This window comes from Protopterus annectens, chromosome 3.part1, assembly GCF_019279795.1.
Source record: "Protopterus annectens isolate FY-2018-M chromosome 3.part1, PAN1.0, whole genome shotgun sequence".
NCBI classification, from domain to species: domain Eukaryota; kingdom Metazoa; phylum Chordata; order Ceratodontiformes; family Protopteridae; genus Protopterus; species Protopterus annectens.
This window is the reverse complement of record NC_056732.1, coordinates 1,067,149,534-1,067,174,825: the sequence shown is the minus strand read 5'-3', so window position 1 is coordinate 1,067,174,825 and position 25,292 is coordinate 1,067,149,534. Positions and strand designations below refer to the sequence as shown.

Sequence of the window (25,292 nt, the reverse complement as noted above, 5' to 3'; positions counted from 1 at the left end):
TCCTGTTGCAGTGGTGGTGGCTGCGTCTGAGCCTCGCTGGTTGTTACCCTGCCACTGGCGTCCCCTGTAGGCACCCCTGGATTGGTTTCTGCCTCTTGATCGCCTATTCCTGCCTCTCTATGCTTTAGAGGAGTCTGGAAAGGACCAATTTTTGGAGGGCCAGTTCCGGCTAAACCTTGGAGGTTGGACCTGTAAGAAATCTTTCACTGTTTGTACAGATTTTGCCTTCTCCTCCATCTTCTTCAGTACCTGTTGTGCAGGAGAACCAAATAAGTTGGCCTTGTCCATGGGTGCATCTAATAGCTTTGATTTGACATGGTCCGGTAAGGCCTGCTCTTTCAACCAGGCATGCCTTCTGATAACTGTGCCAGTCATGGCTGATCTAAAGGAAGCCTCCAGTGCATCATAGCCGCATTTTAAAGAATGGTTACTAACTTGCTGAATGTTATGTACCATTTCCTGAACATACTTCTTATCAAAAGGTTCATCAGAGGACAATTTTTTAGTTAACTGGTCTAGCATAAATTCTTGATATTGTATCATGTGAAATTGACAGTTCAAGGCCCTGGCTGACAAAGTAGCAGAAGTGTAAACTTTTTTACCCCATCTCTCTAAGGACCTGGAGTCCCTTTCAGAGGGGAGAGGGTTTTTAGCAGAGGTAGAAGCTACAGCCTTAGGTCCCTGGGAGATAGTCTCGGGATCTGCAAAAGGAGCCTTGTATAAATGGTGATGTGTGTCCGGGACCCTGTAGAACCTATCGGGCTTAGCAGGGGCCGGAGGTAAAGAATCAGGAGCAGTGCAAGCATCATTAAATGCATCATCTACAACAGAGAGAACTGGAGGTATAGCTAAAGGCCTGTGTTGTGGTAAATGCAAAAAGGTTCTAAGCCTTTTCCTGGAGTCTGAAAAATCTTGACCCTGCCACTGAAATTGTTCCCTCATGGCATGCAAGGTTTCCCCAAAGGAAAATTCCTCAGGTGGAGAGGCAGAAGGGATAGACTCTTCAGCATCTGAGTCTTCGTAAGGGGAATAAGGAGCCTCTGGAGGGTCTGTATTGTCTGAATCATCAGAGGAATCATCTGTGGACACTGGCTCAGGGGGCTCTGCTCTAGGCCTCTTCTCTGGAGGTGGATGAGAGGCCCTGTCTGGATGAGGTTTGGATCCCAGGATTAAAGAAATGAGATCCTCTGCCAAAGAAAGCATTTGGGAACTGGAACTGGGCCTGTGAGTAGGGGTCTTAGCAGGCACAGTTTTTGTAGCTTTAGCTGCTTTAGCCCTGGCAAAGGCCTTAATGGACATGGCTGCAGGAGGCCTAGCAGCTCCACGTGCAGGAGTAGAAATATCCAAGGGAATAGTGTCTGATAATTCCTGAGAAATCGCAACAGCAGGTTGGATTTCAGAAGCCGATTCCACGAGGTTAGAAGAAGCCTCGGTAGAAGGCATGCTTTCGGCTGAAGGAAGAACCGCTTGCTCGGTTTCAGCCGAAACCGAGACACTCGCGGTTGGCTTAACTGCGGTTTCAGCCGAAACCGCGGACCGCTAGTGTCGGTCCTTTTCCTTGCGTTTTTTGGTTATTTGTGTAGTCGAAGGATCCGACGGCATCTTATAAGCAAAATCAGAGCCGAAAAACTGCTCAGCAAATTCCGACCGACGTCTAAGCGTCCGTCGGTTAAAAGAAGCACAGGCTAGACAAGCTGCTACGTCGTGGTCTGGGCCTAAACAAGGTAAGCAGTAAGAGTGGAAATCTTTATGAGGTATTTGTTTCCCACAAGTTAAACAGTTATTCACTTTTTCTGACATCGGCTGAGGCAAGAAAGAGTCCCCAATGGGGTACTTAGCTTTTAGAAGTCTTCGAAGTTGTATTCGGTAGTAGTAATCTCTGGTTCTGACCAACCGGCACTTGCGAACAGCTTCTGCTTCGGGCGCCACGCGGCAAGAAAGACTGAGGAAAATACCGTCGGCTGATGCCTTTATACCCGAATAACTGCAGCTATGATGTCGGGTGAAGTGCGACACCAGCCGAAGCCAGACCCAGACTTTGGAATCCGGCCGACCGAAGGGCTGCTTGACGACAGGACAACCCATTTGTAAGGACTGCAGATGCATCCTTGAAGGACATCAGGAAAAACAAACTTACAAATGGGTTCATAGTAGGCTGACAACAACTGTGGCATTTTTAAGCCTAGCCATGTATCCCAAATTTCTAACAAGTTCTGGTACCCTTGATAAGTGTAAGTAGAGGCCTGGGAGATTAAATATTTACAAGCAGGGGGCTGGGAGATGAACCATTTACATGCTGCCTGTGTCCACTAGAGACGTACTGGCTGCCAAACCAGTGATGAAATTCCTGTTCCCCATCCAATTGTCCAAGTTACACTTGAATTGGGTTAGGGAGGAACTTTATTTCACATGAATGGAGAGCTTGTTTCAGAGAAGGGGTAGTTTCTGGGATGTATATCTGTTTCTCCAGCAGGTCCTGTTTATGTTACAGACCAAGCTAAGTCTTTAGAACAGGTAATTTCGGTGCTGTTTGTTTTGTAGATATGTAGGTGGTTCATCAGAGTGGGGTCTGATGATACCTTGTATGCCAGGTATAGATCTCCCCTCAACAGCCTGTAGGAAACAAGAGTACAAGAATAGATATGTGTGGCAATCTGCACTAGACATTTTATTTACGCCCTGTATTCTTTTAGTATTCAACCTCTGTGAACATTCCAGTTGTTGGATGGGTCAGATGGAAGCCAAATACAGTGAAATAATGACCTCCTTGGACCTAAATGCTGTACTTTTATTTATAAGTTGCACAACATTGAATGATTTCCTCGCTACCACAGACACATGATGGTGAAAGGCTAGATTACTGTCTATGTGTGTCCACAGGTCTCTGACTACTGGGTTGACTCTTAGGGTTGTGTTGCCAATATGATAGTTACCAGAGGTGGCTGACTTCCCAAAGGATACTATTATGCATTTCTTGGCATTTAGTTTTAGTCAATGGCTCTGACACCAGTTATTTGTCTGTGTCAACCCGTCTTGGAAAACATTAGTGTCAGTAGAGGATTCTGTGACTGTTCCTAATTTGCAATAATCTGCAAATTTAGTTAACCAGAGGCCCTTGATGCTGGCCTTGAGTTAACAGAAGTAGATGCCTAAAAGAAACAGCAAATAACTTAGTTGCTCACAAGTACCAGACTTCCCTGTGGTTATTGTTTTTTCTTATGGGAGGAAGACACGTATTACTCAGGTATTACTCAAAGAGAAAACTGTCTACAACAAAATGAATAAAACCTAGCATAAAGAGGAGATACTTAAAATACTAAAACTATAACATAATACCACATTAGCCAAATACTAAATTGATGGAATATTGCAATATTTAATACTGTGAAAATTTCTGTTACAACATAATGCACAACTGCCTCGCACTGGAGCTTCACTACAGCACTAGTGTTTAAATTTGTATGCTGAATAAGATGAGGCCATGTGACATGTCTGGCAAGTAAGCATTAGGGGTGCTTAAGGCAGTTGTCAAACAAAATTTAAAACAGTACTCCTTGATATATCTTTCAAACGTCTTTATAAAACAATCCCAGACAAAGTCAAAAAGTAATGGGAGATAAGGGTTCAAAGACCCAAAATTAGGGATAATTTCTACATATTAATCGAATTCACTTAAAAAGTTAATAGAAGAATAGGTTTTGCATCAACATCATTTTTTGAACAAGAGACTCACATGACAGTCATTAAGTCATTACTGACCAACTTTAATCCATAGGGATTTACTAGAAAATTATATTTTTTATGAAGGACACTGCAAAAATATGGGGCCAAAGCAAGGAAATTCTACAAAATTAGTAATATATGAGATGTATACTCATTTACACTTCACTGCATTCAAAATGTTATGTTGTACAAGATCTGCTTGGTGGCAGGCAGTGTATGTTTCAAGTGTTGATCCAATTTTTTTTTTACATTCCTTCCTATATGTTGTACAATTTATGCTGCTTAGTAAAGCGAATCATTGAACAGCATACCATATTCCACGATGAAATGTGGTGTGACTCTGTTAGTGTGGCATTTCTAAAAATTGTGCTGCATTGTGGGAAAAATGTATTGTGACCATCTATAAATTTACAAGTGATAGAGTTAATGACAAACTCCAAGTATCTCTCAGCATTAGCCTCTTTTTTAAATTATAAACATAGTTTCATGAGATGGGCAAATACAAAAACAAAAAATGAACAAAGATCAAGAATGGTAATAGGAAAGCTGAACAAACTGCATGGAAGTCCCAATGGATGCAGTCGCAGTCCACAATCTTGGCAAGGAATAATAGTCCACAGTCATAAAATGAAAAAATGATGTTTAAACTGCATGGAAGGCTGAAATACCTCCAGTCACACCAGTAACATGACTTTACTTTTTGGGGGTTGCTGCAGACGGTTTAAAAAGGATGCTGAATCCCAAGGTCTATCACATAACAAATGCATGACAGCATGTCACAATGCAAGACACTTTTATTTTCCTCATAAAATAACCTCAGTGGTGAAGGCACAGTAATTACTTACAGACAGACCCAGTGTAGAACCTCATTGTAAAGTGGTTTTTATCATCATACACACATTTGGGCAGGTTTTCCGTGAGCCGTGGACAACCCAAGCATCCCAAACAAGACTGGCAATGCTAATGTCAGAAAGTTACATCACTGTATGTTGTACATTTGGTACACCTACAAAAAGAGAGCTTTCAGCTGTCAAAACAAGTAAAGGCATTTTCATTCTTACTTCTGTTAACAACATAATAGCACCTATAACCACAGACAATGGCAATGAATTTTTCTCTGTTTAAACCGAGCACCAAAGACTTCACAATGTACTGAGTTTTCATATCTCTGCCTGTGTGTGGTATTAGTCACCCTACATAATAAAGCTAGACACTGACCAGTACATCAGATTCCATGTGGAAATGTTGTTGGTACTCTGTCAATACGGTGTGTTTAGAAGTATTTCTGAAATACGTAAAAAAACATTAATTTAACAGTTTCTAATTTGTTGTTTAGTTATTTAGTTGAATTTGGCACTTTCTGACCTCAAGGAATTTAACATGCATGGCTGTCTGTTAAGAACTGCATCTTTAAATTCTTGCATATTCATATTCATTTATTTCAATAAAGTTGTCTGTCTACTGCAGCCTTTGATGCTCCCTCCTTTTATTTTTGATCTTTCACTACATCAGCGTGTCTTCTCCAGTGAACCATGTTTTTTCAGTATGTGTGCTAAAGTATTTCAGTTTTCATTTTGCTACCAATTTCTAAGTACACAATGATTATACAGTCTTGCTTTGAGGCTTCTTCGTTTCACTGTGGAAACACTGTCTTGTTTTTTTTTCAGTTTATTATCTCAAGTATGAGCTAACTTGAGCTGTATGAAGTATTGTTCCACCACTTATACATTTCCAAACTGCCACAGCATAGAGAACATTTGAGTCAGTTAGCAAGAGCAAACTGACAGTAAGCATTCACTCTTCACTGCATTTAGAATACATTTTTGGTGGTGGGCATTGTTTTATCCCTTGTATTGTGTGAAATGACAAGAAATTTCAAGATATTAAGAATCATGTTATTAACGACACATTGATTTTGATATGAACCAGTTAACTATATATTTGCATAAGGCACAACGAACAAATGGACACTCATCCTTTCATTTTGTAATTGTTATATAACCACTAATTCGAATTAATAGTCCAATAAAAGCAGCAAGAATATTACTTTTTACTTTAAATGATTACAAATAGCATTTTTTGGGAGTGCTTGTATGTGAATATATAAGGGCAAGACAGTAGCTTGAAGTACAAAGAAATGATTTCAGAAAGGTAGGATTCTACCCCATTTGGTTATGTTTTATTAAATTTACAAGATTCAGTTGAAACTGCCCTTCCATATTTATGTATATCACGCATGCACACATTGACGAATGTCTAGAAGGTGGCAAAGACATACCTGTAAAGGCGTCAGTATAAAATAAACAGTCAGACCACTGAAACCACTTATGTTTTGTACAACTTAAGTATGTAACCACAGTATATACTGTATCTGTAATCTTAATTGTTTACCTTGTAATCTTAATCGTTTTCCTCGGAGCTTTCCTCCCCGGGCCTCTGCTGAAAATGGACATGTATCCAGTCGGACTAGCCGGTCAACAAATTTAAAATAAAATAAATAAAAAAATAAAATGTTGAACTGAATTATGGGCTCCTGTGCAGCACACGTTTGTAACATAATGGGAGACCTTACTACTAAGATTATTGCAAAACATACATACATAAATAATTAAGTAAATATTAACAACTTTGCTACTACAAATTTAACTTAGTCGTGTCCTTAAAATGTTAGTGTAAACTACCCTCTAAATTCTTTCTACAGCCATTGAAGAAAAATGTTACTTCCCTAGCATTTGTAAGCAATGAGATGTGCAGGTATTAGTGAAATAATAATTGCTACTAACTACCCTTTTGATTATGTTTTATTCTGTCAATAAAATAAAATCTGTGCATTTCTAAAAGTAACAGCTATGAAGCAAGCTGATCTATAATATGCACAGGAGAAAGTGTGTTGCATTTTATCAGCATTTTGCTAAATCTGCAGATATGTAGAAAGGTTGTATTGCATCAAATGCTCTAATGAGCTAAAATACAATTCTGATAGCAATAGAGTGCAACCAATTTGCCACACAGGATGCACAAGAAAGACTGTTACACTGTTTTAGCCAAAAGGTTAAGTGTAACAATCCAAACATAATTCCACATAGGACACAGTGTATATCAATATTGTACTTTGTTGTTCATTCACTGAATTTAATCAGTAATTGTGCGATTAATTTTAACACACACAATTTGTATCTAACTTATCATGTGTACAGAGCAGAGCAGAGTATTTGTAGGAAGACACAGTGAATTACATTGTTCAGTCATTCATACATTCTCAGAAGCCTTATACAGAAAAGCAACAACCAAATATAATGTAACAGGAACATTTCTGCTTATACTACAAGACTGCAAGTATTATTTGTTGAGTATTTGTGGATATAGTAGCAGGACAGTTATCAATAAAAACAGATGGGCCTGAAAAGTTTAGCATTCCACGTTCCAGTCACAAATGTGTGGAAATGATGCTAGCAAATGGTAAATACTGTCATTTCATATAAATAATGACTGTCGTCTTGCAGTGCAAGGTTTACTTTCCTCAGTCTTTGCATGTTGTGACTCTGGACAAGTCATTTAATCAGACCCATGGGTGCTGGAACCATAGAGTTAGGGAAGGGGGAGCCCCCCACATTTACAGTTGCAAGACCTGTCTGGAAAAATTAATGAAGTGGAGTTTTCACGCTATCATGGATTCACGCGTGGAAATTAAACTAACTAAACTAGCTGTTCTTGTTGTGTTATTTTTCTGTGTTACAGGAGTTATACTGCCGCTCTTCTGTTGGTGCTACCACAGTCATGCCAGGTGTGTGTGTGTGTGTGTGTGTGTGTGTGTGTGTGTGTGTGTGTGTGTGTGTGTGTGTGTGTGTGTGTATGATGCCCCAGTTAGGCATACCTGGTGGTTAGTGTTACTCAGGCTCAAACAGGAGCCTGAATTCTCCACCCATACCACCACTTGTGATTCAGGGAGTTGAGTCCATAGCTCACAATTGTCCAGATTTTCACAGAATATCTGGCTCATACTTTTGGTCTGTTCCTCTTAAAATTTGTGGTTTTCTGGCAAATCAGTGAGAACTGAATTCACTAAAGAATGATAGCCCTTTAAGTTTCAGTCTTCCTATCTTTCAGGAAACACATGATAACACATAGCACTTTATTTTAACAACTTTCTAAGATTATACAAGCAATATTTAAAATGTGTCCCTGGTTTTGGGCTTTTGCCCCCCCCCCCCAAATAAATTTTGGCTTTTTCCAGATTTCTTGTGCTGCAAAGTTGAGAGATTTAGTTGGGTGTCAAGTGGATTTTACAAGGAGCTGAGAGCTTTAAGGGGAAAATAAGTTACTGTGTTGTACTTTAAAGGGAGTGGATGCTGAATGTCCTCCTTTGGAAGACATACCTAGTAACCATGTTTCTGTTATCAGTTTGCCATCCATTCCCCATTGCAAATTACTAGCTTATTTTTTTTTTAATATAGCATAGGCAATTTATTCTTCAATGGCAACAGGCACTTTATTTGTAGATGAAACAATGAAATATAAAATTGTTTGCTCACAGTAACCTCTTCATTAGTCACAGATCCCTTTAATGTGGAATTATTTAGATGACTTACTTCTGCAGATATTTTGCATATTTACTGATACTGGTGGATTGTAATGGCAGAAGTTTGAGTGGCTCTTTATGGATGAAAGTTTCCGAAATGGGTAGTTTTGTCATTATTGGTTCATACGTTTTGTTTCATTGCTTACTAGAAGACTGTTCCAAACTACAACTTTAAAACACATTCTAACAAGTGGTGTTGTATTATATAAGGAATATAATTTAATACAATCATGTTAATGCAACCAGGAAGGTGAATCAAAGAATGCATACATGTATGCTTGCTCACAGGATGCAGGAGATCAAAACAGGGGAAGAGATCAGTCACCAATGGAGCCCCCCAGGGTTCGGTGCTGAGACTTTTTCTGTTTGGCATATACATCTCAAAAGTAAAAGGAAATGCCAAAGGACTTTTGCAGACTAAGTTTGAGATGACTGCAAGCTAGGAGCAGTTATTGAATCCCCAAATGACTTAACCATCCTGCAGGAAGGTGTGTCCCAAACAATAACTGGTGCCAGAATCATGAACTGAAACTAAACTCCAAGAAATACATTATCATATCCTTTGGAAAGTCATCTACTCCAGGGAACTGCCAAATTGACAATCCCCCCCTGAGAATTGACCCAGCTGTTTGGTATTTGGGAACTTGTGTGTACAGTGACCTAACTTTTGACCATTATGTTCCCACAGGCATAAGAACATCTTTCTATATTGCACAGCTTATAAACAAACTGATTGTGACTAGAGCTAGAGATGTTATTGTCCCCCTTTACAAAGCCCTCATTAGGTCAATCATTTTGTATAATGCCCACTTTAGCATGTATCTGTCCAGACCCATGCAACAATTGGAATACCCACGGATATACCTTACTAAAAGGATACATGTCCTAAACAATGTCTTCCATGGACCACCTCAAAGATTTATCACTATACTCAGTATCCTACGGCCATACCACCCTGAATTGCATCCAATCTTGTCTGATCTCAGAAGCTAAGCAGGGTCAGGCCTGGTTAGTACTTGGATGGGAGACCACCTGGGAATACCAGGTGCTGTAGGCTATCCTACAAAGTAAACAAACCCCAACACTCCTTCGGTTGCCCGAAATGAACTGGAACAAAATAAAATGCTGCTACAGCAACCAAGTGAAACGAAAATAGCCACAAAATCAAATCAACGTTAGCGCTTTCTTCCACTTTATTTTTACATGGACTTCTTCAGAAAAACCAGGACGCCTCCCTACATCCTGGTTTTATACTTGTTGTACAGGAAATGATGTTATTATTTAATAACAATGATGTTACACGTTATATTTTAAAGTGAAGAATCATATGAATAAGTTTCATAAAATTTGTCAAAATATATTTAACCTAAAACATTTCATTGTTTTAAAAAAAATTTTTTAGTAATTACAATAAGACCATTGTCAATGAAACATAATCTTAAAATCTATCTTAACTCATATATTCAAACATTATTTTGTGTGTTGAAACAAATATTCAATTCTAATTACAGTTACTTTAAAATCACTGATTAGACATTTGAAACAATACATTGAAATATTGATAGTTGTTTATTCATTTATTTAAATCACAAGTTCTCCAATTGATCTTGTTTGAATCTATTTGTAGATAAGTGTAGGGAATGTTTAATGACTCTATACTTCCTCGCCGAAAAGCGAATCAGTATACATGATATTCAATGATATACATTCTCCCATAACTAAACCCCCAGATCTCCCATAGGAAGTGGGTGCACCCATGTAAACCTGTGCACTAATATTTGTACACTTAAGCCCTCCCATGTAACTGGTGCTACCACTATAGTGATGCTATAATCAGGAGAGCCTGGGGCGTGTGACCTCACAACTCAAAATGCACAACGACATACACACTGTTGGAAACAGAAACCCTAAGAGTGGACTCTCCATCACAAGTCCACTACCACCTACCCACGGACCCACCAACTCTCTAATATATGCATCCATCTACTGGCCCAGACAAACATTGGCGGTTAGGAAAACCTACCCACGCACCAGGACCAAATCCCAAATACCACTGATGCATACTTCAAGTGTATGTATGTGCGATGTGAGCTCCCACATACTCTCAGAGAACCCTGATGTTGAAGATGTATGTTCTCTGTGTATAACACTATTAGTGACCAATGGGTACGTGAAGTGTTGTTCTGTGGATCAGAGAGGGGCTGCTGTCTCGAACCTCCATAACAATTTGATGGATGGTGTATGTCTTTTAATATGAACATGTGAAAAAATATTTTTTTCTATGGAAATTGACTGAAACAGCTTAGATGTACTTATCTGTCTATTAAAAAACATTTGATGTTAATCCCCTCATTGAGACCAGGGGGTCCATCAGCCCCTAAACACAGCTGCCAAAGTGATTCCTTTCGCTCCAATTTGTTGTTCAAGTCACCCTTTAACAAGCTTTTTTCTACCTGATCTATGACAAAAAACTCAAATTTCTTAAAATCCACACACTCCTGTGAATGTCTTGCCAACGAATTATTTTTATCTTTGTTCTTAATGGCTAAAGTGTGTTCATAGATCCTACGTTTTAGCATCCTTTTGGTTTTTCCTACATAATAATTGTCGCATGTTGAACAGGTGGCTATATATACCACGTATTCACTATGGCAATTATAATATTTATGGACCCAAAATGTCTTATTAAGATGTTTCAATGTCACAAAAGAGGTATTGGTGATATATCTGCACTGTCTGCAATTCTGACATGCAAAAGTACCTTTCTTCCTAATTATATCCCTAGTAGGTACTACACTTGTTTTGTTGTCAATTTCTAACATGCTTTTTAAATTGATTACGTTTTTATAAGTGAAACATGGTTTTATACCTACACATGTCGAAAGCTCTCTGTTCCCTATGATTATACTCCAATTTCTTTCAATGATACCCCTTATATTTCCCAATTCATTGGATATAGGACGAGGGAATGCAGTGTGGAAATCTTCATATTTTTGTCTATCTGTACTCACGCCTATTGACACTTCTTCAATGTGGGCCGTATTGTTGCTTGACAAAATTGGTCTAGCTACTCCATGACGAAGCCCTTTGACTTCCTTTTCGATCCTTTTTAACATATGTTTTTTATAGCCTCTGGCCAAAAATAGATTCCTTAGCTCTAATAACTCATCATAATATATATTATCTTCTGATGTCAACCTGCTAAGCCTAATCATCTGGCCCTTGATGACATTTCTCTTCATATGAGTGGGATGCAAACTGTCTCGATGTAAATACTGATTGGTGAAACAGGGCTTTCTGTATATTTTGCTGTGTAGGATATTCTTCATGTGGTCTATATAAAGGCAAATGTCCAAATAATTAATGGACTTGCCATACCCACTATGTTTAAAAATTAAGAAACTTGTGGTTTTATTGAAATCTTCCACCATAGTTTCAAACTCAATTCTTTCTCCTACCCATGCAAACACCAAATCATCTATGTATCTAACTTGACTTTATCAAAATACTGATGTTTTTTAAGATGTTCTTGCTCCCAGTCTGCCATAACAATATTTGCAAAGGCAGGTGCAACTCTGGCCCCCATCGCAACACCAGATGTTTGCTGATATATATTGTTGTCAAATTGAAAAAAAATATTTTCTAGAACTATTTCCATTAGGGCACAGATAGTATTAATTCTTGAATTTTGTAATTCTGTATTTTGTGTCAAGTAATTTCTTAGATGTTCTATGCCCAACTCTTGGTCTATACAAGTGTATAGACTTTTGACGTCGAGGGTTGCAAAATTGATTTCATCTAGTTTCAAATTAGACCGTCCGAGGCTTTCCAGAAGGTGCCAGGAATCTCTGATGTAATACTCTGCTTTCTGAGCTAGTTGATTTAGAGTGTCATCCAACCAAACTGATATTCTTTCAGTTTTGGAATTTTTAGCTGACACTATAGGCCTAAAGGTTAGTTCTTCGTGATTATGATGTAATTTGGGAATCCCAAAAAAGTTACCCAATTTTGGGTTTTCAACCATCAGAAAATCATAGTCCAAATTGTCTATTTCCTCTTGACACAACATGTCAAACAGGTGAGTGTCTATCCTCCTATAACTGTTCAAAACAAATTCCATATTGACACTTTTATAATTATTGGTGTCATTGAGTAGAGTCAAAATATGTTCCACGTAATCTGTCCTGTTCATGATTACTAGCTTTCCCCCCTTGTCTGCCCTCATGACTCTGATGCCTGGAGAACCTGACAAATCGGACAAAGCTTCACGTTCTAATTTAGTTAAATTGTCATCTATTTCACTGCTATCCATTTTCCTAAACTCTTTTTCACATGTTTTCTGAAATACCTGCAGTGTATTGACTAGAGCTGGATTAAATGTGCTAGGTCTTTTCAACCTCCTACTAAATTCTGTGGTATTCACTGCTACATCATGTAAAATGTATTTTAGATTTAATTTACGCATATACAATCTAAAATCCACAAGCAGATTACCTATCTTGATGTTATTTGCTGGAATGAAATTAAAACCTTTTTTCAAAACTTCGACACAAACATCTGTGATCATAAAATCACTAAAGTTCACAACACTGATGTGGTATTCATTGTCACTAGTCGGTGAAATCACCACTTCTTTTTGTTTTTCCCCTTCGGTTTCACTTTGTATTGAGTGGTGTTGAACCACTTGGTAGTCCTCTTTGGCTGTACTCTTTGTTGGTGAAAAGGGACAGCCCTGATGTTAGAATTAACAACTTCAGCGAAACTAGTGGAAGCGACAACATCATCATTGCTAGCATATTCTTCGCTGTTGTTATTGATGAATTGACAGTCAGTGTGTGTTCTCTGTTCTTGTCCACCTGTCAATCGAATATTGGTGGTCAAAGGTTCAAGTTGAGGGACCTGATCATTGTTTGTAACATTTATCACTGGCTCTTTGTCTATTGAATCAGTATAAATCATGCCACCTTTATTTGTATTATTAATCATAGTGTCATTACTGTCATTGCAAGAACAAATATAGGCTTCATTAGATTCATAAGCCACTATGTCCCTTCTTAGCTTATTTTGTTTTCTTACAATGATAGTAGCCCTTAGCCTGTTGGTCTTGGCTTCAATACTATTGTAAAGAGAAATAAATTCGGAAAAACAACTTTGTTGTTTGATTTTCATATCCAAAATTTGGATTTTCTGTGTTAGAGTCTTCAATTCGCCTTGATAATGCCCTAACAAAATACGCATCATGGCTATACCGGTGTCATTGTAAAGCTTAGTGAGTGTCAAGCATAATTCATCGCCAGGACTTACGCAATTGGGAAATTTTGCGGTCCTGAGACCCTTTGGTACTAAATTTCTTGAAACACATTCACTTAAGTATTGTGTCTCCACGCTCAATGTTGCATGCCTGGAAACTAGTCGTTCTAAGTCAAAAATCATTCTCTTACAGTTTAATATTGAATTACTGTTACTTACTGGTTGAATTCTAGTAGAACTTCGTATCTCAGAGAATGGGTTTGCTTGCTGTTTGGTAACAAATTCCGAAACATTACCAGCGTGTTCGGATTTGTCAGACATTTCCTTATTGTCGCCATATGCGTTAAAAATGTTAGTTCCATTAGAATTGTTGTTGAGTGGAACTTCCGTAGTGGAACTGATACCCCTTGTAATGTTCACAACTTCTCCAACCTGCTCGTTGTTATTGGAGACTGGTTTCCGGTTAAGGCAACCTAAAACTATCTCCGTAATGGTTTGGATTAAATCCTGCTCGGACTTTGTGCGCTGGTTCAGCTCTTCAGCTCCAACCGCTCCTTCCGCGTCCGGCGTCGGGTAGATGGATACGTTCAATAACGGATCCTGGGAGGTAACCTCTGCAGCCATCCCTCGAACTCCACTTAGTCGCTCAAAAACGAAATAAACTCAAACACTCCTTCGGTTGCCCGAAATGAACTGGAAAAAAATAAAATGCTGCTACAGCAACCAAGTGAAACGAAAATAGCCACAAAATCAAATCAACGTTAGCGCTTTCTTCCACTTTATTTTTACATGGACTTCTTCAGAAAAACCAGGACACCTCCCTACATCCTGGTTTTATACTTGTTGTACAGGAAATGATGTTATTATTTAATAACAATGATGTCACACGTTATATTTTAAAGTGAAGAATCATATGAATAAGTTTCATAAAATTTGTCAAAATATATTTAACCTAAAACATTTCATTGTTGTCGCTTCCACTAGTTTCGCTGAAGTTGTTAATTCTAACAACATCAGGGCTGTCCCTTTTCACCAACAAAGAGTACAGCCAAAGAGGACTACCAAGTGGTTCAACACCACTCAATACAAAGCGAAACCGAAGGGGAAAAGCAAAAAGAAGTGGTGATTTCACCGACTAGTGACAATGAATACCACATCAGTGTTGTGAACTTTAGTGATTTTATGATCACAGATGCTTGTGTCGAAGTTTTGAAAAAAGGTTTTAATTTCATTCCAGCAAATAACATCAAGATAGGTAATCTGCTTGTGGATTTTAGATTGTATATGCGTAAATTAAATCTAAAATACATTTTACATGATGTAGCAGTGAATACCACAGAATTTAGTAGGAGGTTGAAAAGACCTAGCACATTTAATCCAGCTCTAGTCAATACACTGCAGGTATTTCAGAAAACATGTGAAAAAGAGTTTAGGAAAATGGATAGCAGTGAAATAGATGACAATTTAACTAAATTAGAACGTGAAGCTTTGTCCGATTTGTCAGGTACTCCAGACATCAGAGTCATGAGGGCAGACAAGGGGGGAAAGCTTGGCATACAAGGCATCCTCCGACCTAATACAGGTGGACCTACTGAACATCAGTAAGTCAAATGGCATCAGAAATACTCAGTCCAGGTATCTAAAATGAATGATGTGGAGAGATGGATATACATCCAGAAGAGACTATCCATTCAAGTAAAACAAAGCTCATCCCTGTCCATATTCAAATGCAACTTGGATCTAAGGATAGGTAATAGAAAATTTACTCTAGGATTGCCCCTCATGCCACTAATGGAGAGAGTCGGTTCCTAAATGCTGCATCCCTTACATGGGTATCCTCAAATTATCTATAGTATGATCACATTTATTCTCACTAGGGATAATATATAATTAACAACCACGGGATAGATAAGGCCAATCAGGAAATGTTAATTCAAGCACCAAAAGGGAAATTGGTTAAGCTTAAAATGTCCTTCAAGTGAACCTATGTTATGGTAGCAAATAGTTTTAATAAAATGCCTTTTTAGATCACTAAGTGCCCCTCTCACCCTCCGCCCCCCCCCCACCCAGTCTTCAACAGCTTATGGTGCCTCTGATCAGAAAAGTCTTCAGGGCTGCCTCTACACATTATTGTTTGTGTTTAGAATACCTACCTAATTAAAATTAATAAAATAAAATAGCTTGTTTAAAAAGTTTCTGTAAATGGATGCAATTATATAGTACTAACTGTAAATACTACACAGTTCCCAATAGTCTACAAAAATCTAGCATTTGTAAGAAATCTCCTTCTGTGGTAGATTCTAGCATTTGTATTAATGTAACAGGCACACAGGAACATGCTAACAAGCAATCACGGTGACATTAAGATGCCTGACCACATACACTTTTTAGCAGGCACTTTTCAAGCACTTAATAGTGCTTAGCTCCCCAAACGGAGCAAGGCAGGACATAATAGCCCTGGTGTAAATTTGTGACTGTCCATCCTATAACCAAGACTAGCCTTAAAGAAGCACTTTGTTTGACCTGCAGTGGTAACTTATTCCACAGGCTACAAATACATTGAGTTGGGAACTCATTTTCCCAGCAAGTCTTGCTTATTTGTTGGTGTAGATTTAGGTCCTAAGTGTGTGTGTTTGTTTGTTGAGCCAATGGTTTTAAAAAGAAATAGAAGGTCTAATAGGACTTGATCTTTCTAGGCATAGCAGGCAAGACCCAGGTCACCGTGCTGCAACATGTAGGCTAATGTAGGCATAGCACGCAAGATACAGGTCACCGTGCTGCAACCTGTAGACTAATGTAGGCATAGCATGCAAGATACAGGTCACCATGCTGCAACCTGTAGGCTAATGTAGGCATAGCACGCAAGATACAGGTCACCGTGCTGCAACCTGTAGGCTAATGTAGGCATAGCACGCAAGATACAGGTCACTGTGCTGCAACCTGTAGGCTAATGTAGGCATAGCACGCAAGATACAGGTCACCGTGCTGCAACCTGTAGGCTAATGTAGGCATAGCACGCAAGATACAGGTCACCGTGCTGCAACCTGTAGGATAATGTAGGCATAGCACGCAAGATACAAATCACCGTGCTGCAACCTGTAGGCTAATGAGTATAAGGAGAGCCATGCTAATCTCCTGGGGGAGTTAAAATATTAAATCTTTGGGGCCATTCCAACAGAGTGATATGCTTGGATTTGAACATACCAAAGGGGGCACTGTATTCAATGATTGGTCTGATAAGAGAAAAATACAATGGTAGGATAACTTATTTGTCTCTTAGATATTCCCTTGGAAATCAACTGGGCCAGATAGAAGAATTTTCTGATTATCATGGAAACATGATGATCAATTGAGAGAGGGTTATCCACATAACTACCTAGATTCATATCACCTATCTGAAGAGGAGAACCATTTATAACATACCAGAAGGGAGCAATTTTTCTGCCAAATGTTTACAAAGCTATACTTTTTCCATTTAGTTTGAGACCATTTTTGATATACCATGTATGTGCATATTCCAGCCATTGCTGGCCCTGTCCAATATCAATAGATAAGTGGATAGCAGTGCTAGTTTGCACCCATCAGCAAACTTGGTCAATCACACTTCTAGAATATTGTCTCAGATGTTTTTAAAATAAAAGCCAAACAAGAAAAGACCTAGAACCTATCCCAGAAGCACCCTACTAGTTACAATTTTACCTTCAGAAAGGGAACAAACAACATTCACAATTTGGGATCTACTGGATAGAAAATTAAATCCACCAATTAAGCTTGTCTAATTTTTCTAATACCAGCATTAGAGATAGTATCAAAAGATTTATTCAGTGCAAGATAAGCAGTGTGCACAGAATGACCACTGTCCACAGCCCCTGTTATCTTTTCAAAGATGCTTAGTAGGTTCACAAGAGAGGATCTGCCTTTCAGAAAACTGAACTTGTCAAGATCTAGACCATTTAGGTCGTATCTCTCTGCATAAATGAATTGTGCTATGATATATGTTCCATTGTTTGACATATAAGGCTGGCAAAGCTGATAGATCTGTAATTACCCAGGTTTCTAGATTTACCAGACCATTCACTGCACATACTTTTACTGAGATGGCTATGCATTAAACAGGATAAGTAAGCCAAGAATATATGCTTCTCATTCACAGTACTAACCAACGCATATTTACACAACATAAATGAAACTGGCTATTTTCTAGGTGGATTGGACACTCTAAATTGTCCCTAGGCATGAGTGCATGCATGTGTGTGCCTTTTGTGGAAGGTTGGGCGCTAGACTGGCAACTCGACACCATAAAACTCCACTGCCAGTCATGAGCAGACAGGTGATCCACTTTGGCGACCCTTAACTGGCAAAAGCCAGAAGAAGAAGCCACTAACTAACTTTATAAGGCTACATGCTTAGACTGAGACGTGATTCTTTGTGTGACAACATATCTTCTGCTTGTGTACCTCCTTTCTCCATTTTTAAAAAAGTGAGACTTATTTATTCATCATCTATGCTTTTTCCTTTTTAGAGTTCTTTGTTCAGACTATTTTTGTTTTACGTTTCTGTATTCCCCACCTTCGTCTTTGTTCCTCAACACAAACATAAAATAATTTATTCCTCTTCTTAAAGATACTTGGTGATGTTTTAAAAGCTGCAGACATTGTTATTCTGTTCTTTTTTTTGGCTTTTTCTGATTTTGTTATTACACTTCTCTCTCATTTTATTATTTTTTAATTTCTTATTTCTTGATTAATATTATGTATTCCAACCCTTCTATATCACTTACCTTGATAGTCATGATGCTTTTTGGATAGTCTACTTTATGTACAGATAATTTGTTTTAGTGATGGCTGTTTGATTTCTACTCTTTCTGTGCTCTGTTTTCAGTTTATTACCTGCTACATTATTTAGGTTTTATACATATCCTGCAACATACAATAACTGACAATGTCAAAAATAAAATAAGTCTTGTTTTCTTACAAGTGGGGCAAATCCTAGCAAAGGTCCTTCACCCCTGACTTACATAACAAATTCCAAAGATTAAACATACCTTCTTTGTTTTAACATGTTTAGTACCAGCATACTAAGGAATTCCCTATTATATACCTCAGTGTCCCACCTTGTGAGACATTCTCTATCACAGCGACTCATCTCAAGTCCAGTAAACTGTTTTTTGTATGTCAGCTCTAAAGAAATATTTGGTGTGAAACATTGCATGTGTTACAGTGGTTGATTTTTCCTTCTTGGCTACTCCATTTGAAATATGCAAATTCTCTCTGTAGTCCATTTTATAAGTATTATATTTCGATTGTACTTCGTAATATATCACTTCCCTCTTTTAAAGAGCAGTAAATTTTTGCATCCTCTATTGGGTTATATCATTATGAGGTGGAGTGTTAAACCATCAACTGGAGACATGGCTTTTTCCCAGTTATGTATCAGAGTCACTAATGTAAAAAAGTGGTACTAGTGCAAAAGTGACCTTGATAATTCTCACTTTTCAGACTTGTTTATCATTTGTAGGGCATAGTGTAGATGAAAAGGTCTAGAGCTTTACTCAAGCTAATCTGAATATATTTGCTATGATATGTTTTAGTTTTGAAGGATGGGTTGACAATATTTTAGACAGCTTACCCTGAATGCTGTGGCTCCTCTTTGTTTCACATGCACAGACAGAAGATCCTATGAAGGAGGTTGACAGAAGACATGTTTTTGACTCGTATGCAATTTCTGTTACCCTAAATGCCAGACACGGTTTTGCCCTGAACACCTAAACAGTTCTCTATGTTTTAACTCACATACTTTGTGATTCACAGTGCTGAGTCCAGCTTTAATTTTGCACTTACTCCTCTGGACATTATTTTTTTATATCATTTTTGTTCCTCCGCTAAAAACTTAATCCTCTTCTCCCATGATGCTATACAGACTGGCTCTATTCTTTCCTGCCTGTCTTGCACTGGTTACCAAGTTAAAGGTGCATGCCTGAGCAGAAGGACACTAATAGTATAGGAATAGCAAAGAGGGCACAGCCATAGTAATAATGTCAAATCATATAACTCTAAAGCGAATATGGAATGCTAGCCCTTGATGTGGCATTCAGAACTTTAGCTGTAGAGATTCCTGTCTGCAAATTTGTTTCATCTTCTATTGTTTGCATTACCATAAAGGAGTGAGTAGCAGCTACAATAGTGTATACTATGCTGCTTGTTAGAGGTGTCACTTTTCTTCCCTGGTCTGTACTGGAAGTTTTTGTTTTAATGTGATTCATCACTCGAGGATGCACAGTGATCCAAACCTATAGTGATTATTTTTGTAGTATTATCCCCTATTAGTTATGTGTTTGTAAAAGGAATTGGTTAGAAAAGGCTGGAACTTGACTGATGGCTTGTAAATACATAATGAAGTGGTTGTGGAAATGTTAACACTGAGAACATTATTCCTGACTATTCATTGCTATTCTAAGCATTCTTGATGACTGGCTTCAGATGTACAGTAACAGTCTCAACAACAACTACATTATGTGCCATAAAGTACTTTATTTATTTACCTCCTAACTGCATGTCTAATCCCTTCATGGTCTCTCAGTATTTCTAACATGACTACTTTGTCCACTCACTGTAGACCTCAGCTTACCCATTTGTGGCTGATGCTGGTTCTACCATATTTACTCATGGATCTCCTAACTTCTTGGGTTGTTGAGTCTTGCAGCTACCTGAGGTACCACTAGTAGAAAGACCCATGGATAGAAAGCATCACCCATGTGATGTTCCTGCAGTGGCATACAGCAGACATAATCTATAGTTTTGCATCCAATATCTTGTGCATATGTCCTGCCACCTTCCTTACAGTTGAGCCATAACTAGACATCTGTTTTCCACCTGGAATCAGAAGAATGGTACTTGTGCTTACAACAGTCCTCCAGGGTATCAGCCAATTCATCTTCTTTCTCATTGCTACTTTATCCAGGAATCTAAGCCTGCTGTTCAATGCAGGTTGTCAGTGGTGAAGACTAATATACCTCCATACCATGAAACAGCCTGTTGACCTGTTGTTGATTACTTATCTCTGAGAAACACATCTTGGTTTGCAAGTCAAGCTCTGAATTTCTACAAACCCATAGCTTCAACAAAACAAACCGTAAGATATTTTCAGCTAACAATACTGAAATTGAATTGGTTCAGCATACCAAACTACTAGGTGTCACAATTGATGATAATCTCAGATTTGACCTACACATACAAAACAGTATGAAAAAAAAAAACACCAAAAACTAGGAATGCGATACAGGAATAAAAACTTCCTCACAGCAGCTACCAAAGTTACCCTGGCCAAAACCTACCTCTTGCCCTCACTGTTATATGGGGCCCCATTTCTAACTAACTTACAGACATCCCTAAGAAAAAACTAAAAAGCTGCTAAAATAAAATTGGCAAATTTGCCATAAATGCAACACCACTAACTCATCACTATAAAGCCCTACACTCCCTAAGATGGCTTGAACTCCCCTTCCACCTCCAATACATACAACTTACTGCAGTATAGAAAATCATCCACAGCCCACTAGCTTGTCCTGCTCTTAAGCCCATTAATCAACTTTTACATCTCCTCACAACTTATAAACCTAACAAAACTCTGAGCCTAAGCCTTTTTTCCTACTCTGTGTCAAAAATATGGAACATCCTTCCATTTAACTATCAAAACTGCTACTAATCTGCACTCCTTTAAAACCACTATAAAACAATATTTCAACAAAGCTTGGATTTGCTCCTGTATGAGCCCAGGTTGAGGCACTCATACCTTTTTCTACCTTTACTCTCTCTGTCCCCACTACTAACTTACCCTACCCTCCATTCCTCTACACATATTCCCCTGAGGTTATACTTATACCTTTTCCACATCTATTCCTACTATCGCCTCTATCACACCCTTCCCTTCTCTACTAGTAATATCCTATGCCTTCACCAATATAGTCTGTTACTACATTTCATGACCTCTAGAATATTAATAATCATTATGACGACCATCTGTTTTGTAGATAATGCTGCATTTTCCTATTACCAGGTTTTCCATATAACTTATGCTTGAAGACTATAACCTTATTACTTCTGTTGAGTTTTTAATTCTGAAAAACTAAAGTGTAGCTTTTTCAAATTTTGTGCTTGAATGTTATGACTTTATTATATCTAAGTTCTCATTCTGACAAACTAATGTGATGTTTTCATATTTGTGCTTGAATGTTATGGCTTTAATATGCCTGTCTAGTTTTTATTCTGTTAACCATTTGTATCTGGAGCTTTTCCCCCTGGCCTCCGCTGAAAATGGGTACGTCATGACCCAGTTGGACTTTCCCAATAAACAAATGCCAAATAAATAAATAAATTCTAAGTATCTGCTTAAAGTATTTAACTATGCATTAAAACTACTTGCTTTATACAAAATGGCACAGTATTTGTATGACATAATTAGGAAAACTCCTTCCCTCCAAAACCCCTTCTTCATATTTTTACACGTGATGAGAGTATCACATCAGCAGTAACTATTACCAACCGCAAATATTCACTTTGCTAGGTGGTTAGTCCTGTTTAGTCCTGACACAGCTGTTCTTCCATAACACACACTTGTGCACACGCACACACGCGCGCACACGCATGCATGCACACACACACACACACACACACACACACACACACACACACACACACACACACACAGAGTTTAGCATGTGTAGTCCAACTACTACATGTCTTTGGAATGTGAGAGAAAACTGGAGCATCTGGAGAAAACCTAGTGTGCACAGGAAGCACCCCAGATGAGAACTTAACTGGAAAACTTCTTGCTCTGAGGCAACCATGCCACTCATGTGCCACCATGCCACTCTAAGCAAAATCTCAGCAGCAATCAGTCAAGTATGCAATCAAATGTATTTGTGTGCCTGTACGTCAACATTTTATAAGCCAGATAAAAGTTGAAGTCAACTGTGAAAATGTAGTCTGGCAATAAATATTTAAAACAGATAGATAATTATCTGAATTATACAATGCTAAAAGATGTCATCATTGCTATGAACTTTATGAAAGTGCTACTTATTGAACCACCTCCTCTGGCTATCTTGTGTGAGATCTCAGGAATAGCCAGAGCTGGCTACCTCACTGCTACATCACTTCGTAGGAGAATCCAATGTACAGAGCGCACACCTTTCAATGTATTAAACTGTACAGAGCTCACACCTTTCAACGTGTTACATTGTATAGAGCTCACACCTTTCAACGTATTACATTGTATAGAGCTCACACCTTTCAACGTATTAAATTGTATATAGCTCACACCTTTCAATGTATTACACTGTATAGTGCTCACACCCTTCAACGTATTACCCTTTCAATGTATTAGATCTGGTCAAAGCCTAAAATAATGAGGAGACAAAGGCCCAAGAATAGGGAAAGGTTTTAAATACTGCTCTTATAAGATTAGAAAGTTGATAGAATAACAGGATTTGTATTAGCATGCATTTTCTGAAGGATATGAAATCTGAAATTCAAATAAACATCATTATTTAGTGACTTCACTTATCCTGCGGTGGTGGTGCTGTGGTAGCGTTGTCGCCTCACAGTAAGACGCTGTCCGATTCGATTCTCAGTGACAGTGTCGTCTGCATGGAGACATGCATGAATGGGCATACCTTTGTTGAAGGTTGTGCGTCAGGCCTAGCAAGCCGGTATGTAAAAATCAACTGCCAATCATTAGCAGACCGGAGTTCCGCTGTGGCGACCCCTAACCGGGAAAAGCCAAAAGACACAAACAAACAAACAAACAATTTAGTGACTTCACTTGTTGGTAATTTGCTAGAAAACCAAACATTTTATGAGAAACAGACCAAATTATAAGGCAAAAATTTGGACGCTGTGAAAATCTGGACAGTTGAGAGGTATGATGTAGCTACATTCCAATGGTTATCAACAGTCCCTGCAGAAGAAGAAGAGAGAGGTCAAGCTGATTGGTAAGGGACAAGCAACTCTTTCAAGTAAATCAGCAAATAATATTGTGTTCAGGTAAAGTGGTACTACCAGCATTACAGTAGCACTGCACAGAACGGAGATGTGTGGCAGGCTCTGACAGAGGGAAGTGTAGGCCACATGCAAAAGAACCGTTAGAAGGTGTGTGTCAAACATGAGCTCTGACACAGGGAAATGTAGGCCACATGAAAAATAACCATGGAAAGTCCATCAACTTGCTGCTTTTTGTTTTCATTTATGACAATTTGAATTTGTATGATCAAATGAAAGGAAGGAATTAAGTTAGCTTCACAAAATCTGTTGGGAGATACTTTCTAAAGGAGAATTGGTTTGTTTTTGCAATAGCAGTTCAAATAAGTGCTTTTATTAGAAGAAAACATTCCTTGTGTACTATAAAGCTTAATGTGTATGTATGTGTGCCTGTGGGATTGGTACTGATCCCTGAAGGAACATTTCACCGAAGCATAAACAGCCGGGCATACTTGCACGAAAGTGCTTTTTACAGAAAAAGCACTTTTGCGGAAGTATGCCTCCAGCTAGAGGGAATCGTGGGGAAATGACTGTTGCGGAGATCATACTACGGTGCAGATAAAGGAATATTCCCTTTTCCTCACTGTAGTGCGATCTCGGAGTGAGAATATTAAAGTGAGGGGGGTGTGGGGGGTACAGCCCCCACAAGGGGGGTGCAGTGCTTGCCTGCCTGCATAAAAGTAGATTTATTGTTTTTGTTTTTTTTAATGCACTTTAATGAAAGTGCTTTTTTAGTGAAAGTGCTTTCATTAAAGTGTGTTCTGTGATTGCGGATTCGGACTACTGAACTTTCGTTCAATATTCCTAGATCCGTGTCTGTATATATCTATATATATCTATAGATATATAAAGACACACAGATATATATATATATATATATATATATATATATATATACATATATATAGATAAATATATACACATACACACACACACATACAGCTCTCTCTCTCTCTCTCTCTCTCTGTACAGTGGATATAAAAAGTTTATACACCCCTGTTAAAATGCAAGGCTTTTGTGATATAAAAAAATGAGACCATAATAAATAATTTCAAAACTTTTCCCACCTTTAATGTGACCTATAACCTGTATAATTCAATTGAAAAACAAACAAATATGTTAGGGGAAAAATATAAAAAATAAAAAGCATACAATAAGCTGGTTGCATGAGTGTGCACATCCTTAAACTAATACTTTGTTGAAGCACCTTTTGATTTAATTACAGCATTCAGTCTTCTTGGGAAGGATTCTATCTGCATGGCACATCTTGACTTGGCAATATTTGCCCACTCTTCCTTGCAAAAGCACTTAAAATCTGTTAGACTGAGAGGGCATCTCTTGTTCACAGCCCTCTTTGTGTCATCCCACAAATTTTCTATTGGATTTAGGTCTGGTCTCTGGCTGGGCCATTTCAAAACTTTAATTTTCTTATGGTGAAGCCATTCTTTTGTTGATTTGGATGTATGTTTGATGGAATTGTTGTGTTGAAAGTTGAAATTCCTCTTCATCTTCAGCTTTCTAGCAGACGCCTGCAGGTTTTTGGCCAAAAGTGACTGGTATTTAAAACTGTTCATAGTTCCCTCCACCTTGACTAAAGCCCCAGTTTCAGCTGAAAAAGCAACCCCAAAGCATGATACTGCCAGCACCATGCTTCACTGTGCAGATGGTGTTCTTTTGGTGATGCAAAGTGTTGTTTTTGAACC

General features: G+C 38.4%; 1 protein-coding gene and 1 pseudogene across 1 annotated transcript in view; one reads left to right on the top strand and one right to left on the bottom strand.

Annotated features, from left to right (window-relative positions):
- Window positions 1–25,292, bottom strand: part of LOC122798352 — a 138,695-nt gene that overhangs the window by 34,522 nt on the left and 78,881 nt on the right. The gene's annotated exons all lie outside the window — the stretch shown is intronic.
- LOC122798935 lies at window positions 9,240–9,359 on the top strand (annotated as a pseudogene).